Source organism: Vitis riparia, chromosome 15 (assembly GCF_004353265.1).
Source record: "Vitis riparia cultivar Riparia Gloire de Montpellier isolate 1030 chromosome 15, EGFV_Vit.rip_1.0, whole genome shotgun sequence".
Classification (NCBI taxonomy): Eukaryota; Viridiplantae; Streptophyta; class Magnoliopsida; order Vitales; family Vitaceae; genus Vitis; species Vitis riparia.
Genome location: NC_048445.1, coordinates 11,865,947 through 11,873,266, shown reverse-complemented (window position 1 = coordinate 11,873,266; position 7,320 = coordinate 11,865,947). Strand labels below are relative to the sequence as shown.

The 7,320-nt window shown below is 33.9% G+C and overlaps 1 pseudogene; it reads left to right on the top strand.

The window, feature by feature from the left end:
• The first annotated feature begins 1,080 nt into the window (after positions 1 to 1,080).
• LOC117932773 lies at positions 1,081 to 5,133 on the top strand (annotated as a pseudogene).
• Positions 5,134 to 7,320: the final 2,187 nt, after the last annotated feature.

Here is a 7,320-nt window from a genome sequence, read left to right as displayed (position 1 = left end):
TTGTTATTCAAAAGAAAAAGAAGATTTTTTTTTTCTTCTTTTATAATTTTTCTTGGCTCTCCATGATTACCTTTGTAATATTCATCACTTTTGAGTGGTCTTCCACCATTTCATTTATGATGAAAATATTTACGTAATCAACCTTTATCATTTGCCCAATCCTCACTCTTTTATTTATAATGAAAATATTTATGTAATCAACCCTTGAAAATGCCTTACTATACGATCAAAATACCATTTGTACGATCTATTCCCAAGAGAGAATAAATATGGATATCTTAAAATATTGTTTTTTCTAATTGGTGTATGATCCCATAGCTTTCCCTTTTATTTATTTATATTGGCCTTTTCTGCACAACATCCCATGTCTTCCACTTTGTCATAGCCAGCTAGAGCAGCTTGATAATATTTGAAAGGTGCTGTCAACAGTATCCAAATGCAAACCTGAAAAAGTGGGCAGCAAAAATAACATAGCACACTAAGTATTGATTATAAGTGTACCCACCTCGCCCTAGGATGGTTGGAACAGTGGAAGGTTTTGAATTCTGCATTTATTATTCTCACACAAGAGTTGAGATTTGAGAAATAAGGCCCGTTATTAATCTGCTTTTTTCACCAAACTAGGATAAGAAATAGGGAAGATAAGGGCCTGTTTGCCGAGATTTTCTACAGATTTTTAGAGGCTTGCTTGTGAAAATTGTTTGAGGTGAAGAACCAAAATAAATAAATAAACATTTTTTAAGAACAAGACCCTTTGAAAACTTGTTTTGTGAGAACAGTTTTTTTTTTTAAAATAAAATAAAATTATTTGAATCAGTTGCATGCTTTGAAAAATTATTTTCCTATTTTGATGTTTTAAAAAATTTATTAATTCACTTTATATAAGACTAGTTAAATTTAATTCAAGTCTTATTAAAAGTAAAAAATAGTTTTTGTACAAGCTCCTTTTATCCTTGAAAGTGAAGGTCACAAACAACTTGCTGATCGTATCCTTCTAAGGGTTTCAGGCCTGCACTAATGGCTGCTTAAATTCACCAGAGAGAATCAGTATATATAGCCCTCCAATTTTGTAGACGGCAAACTAAATTAAGCAAGTAACATTATAGAAGTGTATATGGCTTCCAAACCAGGTATCCTCACTGACTGGCCTTGGAAGTCTCTTGGAAGCGTCAAGGTACACTATTATCATCTGATTTGCCACACTTTGATTGCTCTACAATCTTGCCTTCTCTTCAATGTTTATTTTATTTTTGTTTTACTCCTTTATTTTACTTTTATTCGTTGTTTCAGTATGTGATATTGGCTCCATGGGTAGTTCATAGCATATACACATTAATAATCAAAGATGGGAAGGAGAGGGACCCTGTTTACGTTCTATTTTTCCCATTTCTGTTATGGAGGACACTTCACAACCAGATTTGGATTTCTCTTGCTCGATACCGAACAGCTAAGGGCAACAATAGGATCGTTGATAAGAGTATTGAATTCGAGCAAGTTGACAGGGAAAGCAACTGGTCTGTCAGAAACTCACTCTCACACACACAGGCTGATTACCTTCATGCATGAATATTCACATTTTCTTGTGGTGTTTTGTTTGCAGGGATGACCAAATATTGTTGAATGGGATCCTATTCTACGTGGTTTACATGATACTTCCTGGGGTTGCTCACATGCCCTTATGGAGAACAGATGGTGTACTTCTTACAATTCTTCTTCATATGGGGCCTGTTGAATTCCTATACTACTGGTTACACAGAGCATTGCATCATCATTATCTTTACTCACGCTATCATTCTCATCACCATTCCTCGATTGTCACAGAGCCCATCACCTGTATGAATTGATCATTTACTCTTTGATCCCTTACTAATTAACCACTACCTACATTAGAATATGACGTATCGTTGTTTCCATGGCAGCTGTCATCCATCCTTTTGCTGAACACCTAGCATATTTTCTACTGTTTTTAATACCACTGTTAGCAGGAATTTTCATGAGAAAGAGCTCCATTGCAGCCCTCTTTGGTTATATTTCTTATATTGATTTCATGAACAACATGGGACACTGCAATTTCGAGCTGATCCCTAAGATGCTATTCTCCATTTTTCCACCTCTTAAGTACCTCATGTATACCCCCTCGTAAGTCTCCCAATTCCTTTTTACATAGTTTTCTGTGTTGAGAGAGAGAGAATACTGCAATGATCTTTTTTACGTACTCTAAAAATTAAAACGCCCACAATTTGTATCCTTGTATCTAATTCCTATTAATTCACTTCACATAATCGATTTATTTGTAAATGTTTTTATATGACTCATTACATTATAACTGGCTAAGAAAAGATAGAAATGAAAATATATTATTATTATTATTATTATTATTATTATTTACCACTTAAGCTCTAAGTTCGGAATCCCATAAGTTGCCCACCAAATTTTAAATAAAAGCCTAATCCCATAAGGGTAAAACATGATTATCTCCTTTATTTATTTATTTATTTTTTTATGGTTTTTAGAATGTATTCTTGTATCTCTACCTTTTATGTGGCTCATCTCATTACAACCGGATTAGACAAGATAAAAGGAAAATATATAGTCTACTTTCCAATTTGAAATCTACGTGAAGAAATGATTGACTGCTTGACATCTCAGGTATCACTCTCTACATCACACTCAATTCAGGACCAATTACTCACTTTTCATGCCCATCTATGATTACATCTATGGTACGATGGATAAATCTTCAGATGCCTTATATGAAAAATCACTTATAAGACCTGAAGAATTGCCCCATGTGGTTCATTTGACACATCTTGTAACGCCACAGTCCATCTATCATCTGAGGTTAGGATTCGCCTCCTTAGCCTCCAAACCTTACACATACAAATGGTATGTATGGGCAATGTGGCCAGTGACATGTTGTTCTATAATGTTAACATGGACCTATGGTCGTACGTTTATTCTTGAGAGGAATCAATTCAACAAAGTCAATGTCCAAACGTGGGTCGTACCAAAATTCAAGATACAAGTAAGCAACATTTTATCATTAACTTGTTATACTTTTGTTTTTTATTTAATCATATTTCAGTATATTATTTACTCTTTGTTCCTTTTCCATCCTCTTACTGTAGTATCTCCTGAAATTGAGAAATGAATCCACTCATAGTTTGATTGAAGAAGCCATACTCAGAGCAAACGAAAGAGGCATTAAAGTTTTGAGTTATTGCTCTTATGCATCATTTTGAAGGGAAAAAAGAAAGGCAATTTACCTCCATGTTCGATATCTCTACCTCATGCTTGCATGGACACACCATTTTTTGGCCTTCAATTGACTTCTAAAAAATTTTTACATTCTGAAATTTTGAATTATTTTGACCATATTTTAGAAACAATAAGATAAAATAGTCCAGCACTAAACATAAATTTTGCAGGGCGATGAGCTTAATGGTTATGGTGAGCTTTATATCCATAGAAATCCTAAGCTCAAAATCAAGGTGGTGGACGGGAGTAGCTTAGTAGTAGCTGTTGTTCTAAACAGCATTCCCAAAGGAACAACTCAAGTGCTTTTCAGAGGCAACCTCACCAAGGTTGCTTATTCTATTGCTTCTGCTTTATGCCAAATGGGTATCCAGGTATGTATAATTAACAAGCATTATTAATTTTTATAATAATAAAATAAAAAATTAACTTCGAGATTTGTGAAAAAATGCCTTAGCATTGACAAATCGGGGAGTCTAAAACAAGCATTGTCCAATCTTGGTTTTGATTTTTCATACAATGAATCTCAGGTAGCCACGTCACATGAGGATGAGTATGAGCAACTCAACACAAAGCTGAAGAATGTTGAGCGTGAAAGTAAATTACTACTTTCTAAAAGCTTTACTGAAAAGGTACAATTTATCATTTAGCAACTATTTTAAACCCTCTACACTTGATTCATTTTCATCTGCTACTACTCTTAATTATTTCTGTTACTTTTTTATTCATCGTCAACTTAATTTTATTTATTTATTTTGAAGATATGGCTGGTTGGAGATGGATTGACCAAAGAAGAACAAATGAAAGCATCGAAAGGAACATTATTCATTCCCTTTTCTCAATTCCCTCCAAAGAGGTTGCGCAAAGACTGCCTTTACCACACTACACCAGCAATGATGTCTCCCAAGTCTTTTCAGAACATAGACTCTTGTGAGGTTAGTAAATTTGGATCATAACTATCTTCGAAAACAATTTTGAAAAACAATTTTTTATAACAGTTTTTGAAAAACATTCTCTAATATTTTATAAAATAAAAATTTGTTTGAAAACCTAAAATGTTTAACCTATTTTTAATATTTTTCAACATGTTTTAAAAATAATTTTTACGTTTAGTATTTTATTTTTAAGTATTCTACATACTTATATAATTCTTTTTTAAAACGATTCTAAGAAAACAAGTACAAAACAATAAAAAATAATTAAAAAATATTATCTAAAAACACTATGTTTTTTGTTATCAAATATATCTTTTTGCTTTTTTGTTATGGAGAATAAAAAATTGTTCTCGAAAATAATTGTGAAATAGGCCCTTAATGTTTGTTTGTTCTCTCATTCGGAGACCTCAATGGTGCATATACATCTTATATTTCATGAAAATCATTTATTTATTAAAAAGAAGTTGAGGAAAAAAATGTGAAGGGTAATGAACATTTTCTCTCAATAAGAAATCTTCTTTTTTCTATAACGATGAAATTTATTATCAACTATATTTCTTTTTCTTGCATAAGAAATTTTAAACATCTCTCTACCAATGTTTTCTTCTAAACTTCATTTCTTTTTCCCTCTTGCAATGGGTCACATGAAGAGAACATCTTTCAAAGAAACTTTCAAGGCATTAACTCCACCACCTACCAATCATCATACACTATAAACTGGATTACTTATATTATTCATTTGGGTTATGAAATTTTTTGTAATGTAAATATGTGATAGAATTGGTTGCCGAGAAGGGCGATGAGTGCATCGTGTGTAGCTGGGGTAATTCATGCATTAGAAGGATGGAATGTGCACGACTGTGGTACCACAATGTTCAACATTGAGAAAATATGGGAAGCTAGTCTCCATCATGGATTTCGTCCTTTAACGATCCCCACATGATCACATCATCAGATGCATAAACCAATATCTTCATCTATCTATTTGTGTGTTGTTGAACTTGGATATCCTATAATTTTAGCTTGTTATATTATATATGAAACTCAATACCTACTTATGTTTCATGGGTAACTAATATTGGTTATGTTAATTTGGCTTTTCAAGTTGTTACACTACTTTATTGTTTCCTTACTTTTCCTATTGTAGATGACATAATTGAGTATTGTCATTTTTGTCTCTAGCTATGAAATATAAATATTTATTATTTGAAAAAAAAAAAAAGGAGATATAAGGGATAGAGACAATATTGTCATTTTGTTGACACTCATTTGGCTGATGAGCTATAAGGGATAGATATAATTAGAAGTAGCATAAAATGCATCACCTCTGAGTTATGATATCACATTATTCCAAATGATTATAGAAGATATGGTTGCTTATGAGTGTTTAATTTAAGTATTTTTATAATGCTTATTAATTAACATCTAGGACTAACCTATAGTACATTTCATCTAAAAATATAACAATCATATTACATTTAAGGAAAAGTAAAGTGTGTGAAAATCGAGTCTAGATTTGGGAATTAGGTTACTTATTAGGAAGGTATCATAGGGTAGCACCCCTCTAAGTTCTAAAAAAGTATCTACTAAACAAGTGGAGGGAACTAAGGTAATTGACTTACTAAGAGATCATAACAAAAAAAACAAGACATATTAATAAAATTAATAAATCGATAATGAATATATATGTCATGTGCATCGAAAAACCAAAAACCAAACTCAAAGCACAACAATCAAGCAAAGGAGAGAGTGTGTAGACCCTCCATTTTATCCCTTAGCACATGTCATACTAAGTATTCTTTCAATACTTCACAATAGTTCCTCGGTGGTCCATTGCTACTCATACAACTTACCTTTTTTAACCACCTTGGAGACTCTGGTTGAGGGATTTATCTGACCTCTTATTGTGACCTTTGGCAACCCCGAGTTAGATTTAGGATTTTCATTTTTTTATTATTTATTTTTAAGATAGCTCCTTTAAACATTTAGGACAACACACTTAAAACACTATTCTGATCACCTTAAGTCACTTAAGCACTTTTTTTTTTTGTCACCCTAGGTTAGATTTAGGATTTTCATTTTTTTTTTCTTTTTAGGATAGCTCCTTTAAACCTTTAGAACAACACACTGAAACACTATTCTAATCACCCTAAGTCACTTAAGCACTTTTTTTTATCACCTTAGGTTACTAAAACACTTTTCTAATCACCTTAGGTCACTTAGACACTTTTCTAATCACCCTAAGTCACTTAGGCACTTTTCTAACCACCCTAGATCACTTAGGCATATTTTTTATCACCCTAGATCCCTTAGGCACACCTTGGCCCATCTAAGCACATTTGGCCCATCTAAGCACATTCGACCCATTTAGGCACAGGTCCATTTAGGCATACCTTCGCGCTTTTAATCACACCTTGGCCCATCTAAGCAAGCCTTGACCCATTTAGACACACCCTACCTCATCTAGGCACGCTTTGACTCATTTAGGCACATCTGACCCATTTAGACACACTTTAACCCATCTAGACACACCCTGACTCATTTAGGGGCATCCAGCCCATATAGGCACACCTTGGTCCATTTAGATATGCTTTGGCCCATTGAGGCACATTTGGCCCATTTAGGCACACCCTAGTCCATTTAGGCATACCTTAGCCCTCTTAGGCACACTTTGGCCCATCTAGACACATTTGGATCATTTAGACACACCATAGTCCATTTAGGAATACCTTGACCTTCTTAGGCACACCTTGGCCCATTTAGGCATACTTTGACCCCTTTAGACACACCCTAACCCATCTAGGCACACCCTGACCCATTTAGGCATACCTAGCCCATTTAGATATACCTTGACCCATCTTGGCAAATCTAGCCCATCTAGGCATGCCTTGGCCCATCTAGGTATGCCCTAGCCTATCTGGGCACACCCTAGTTGGGAACCCTAAATTACTCCAATCCCATACCCTGGATCTCATAGGGTGCATGCATCTATCTCTAAGCATCTCTAAATCTATCACAACGAAATAAAATGACTATAAAAACTATTATTAACTATAGATCTAGAGATATGAACCACATACCTAGACATGGATGTTCCAAAATCAATTCATTGTTGTGAAGAACATGTCTA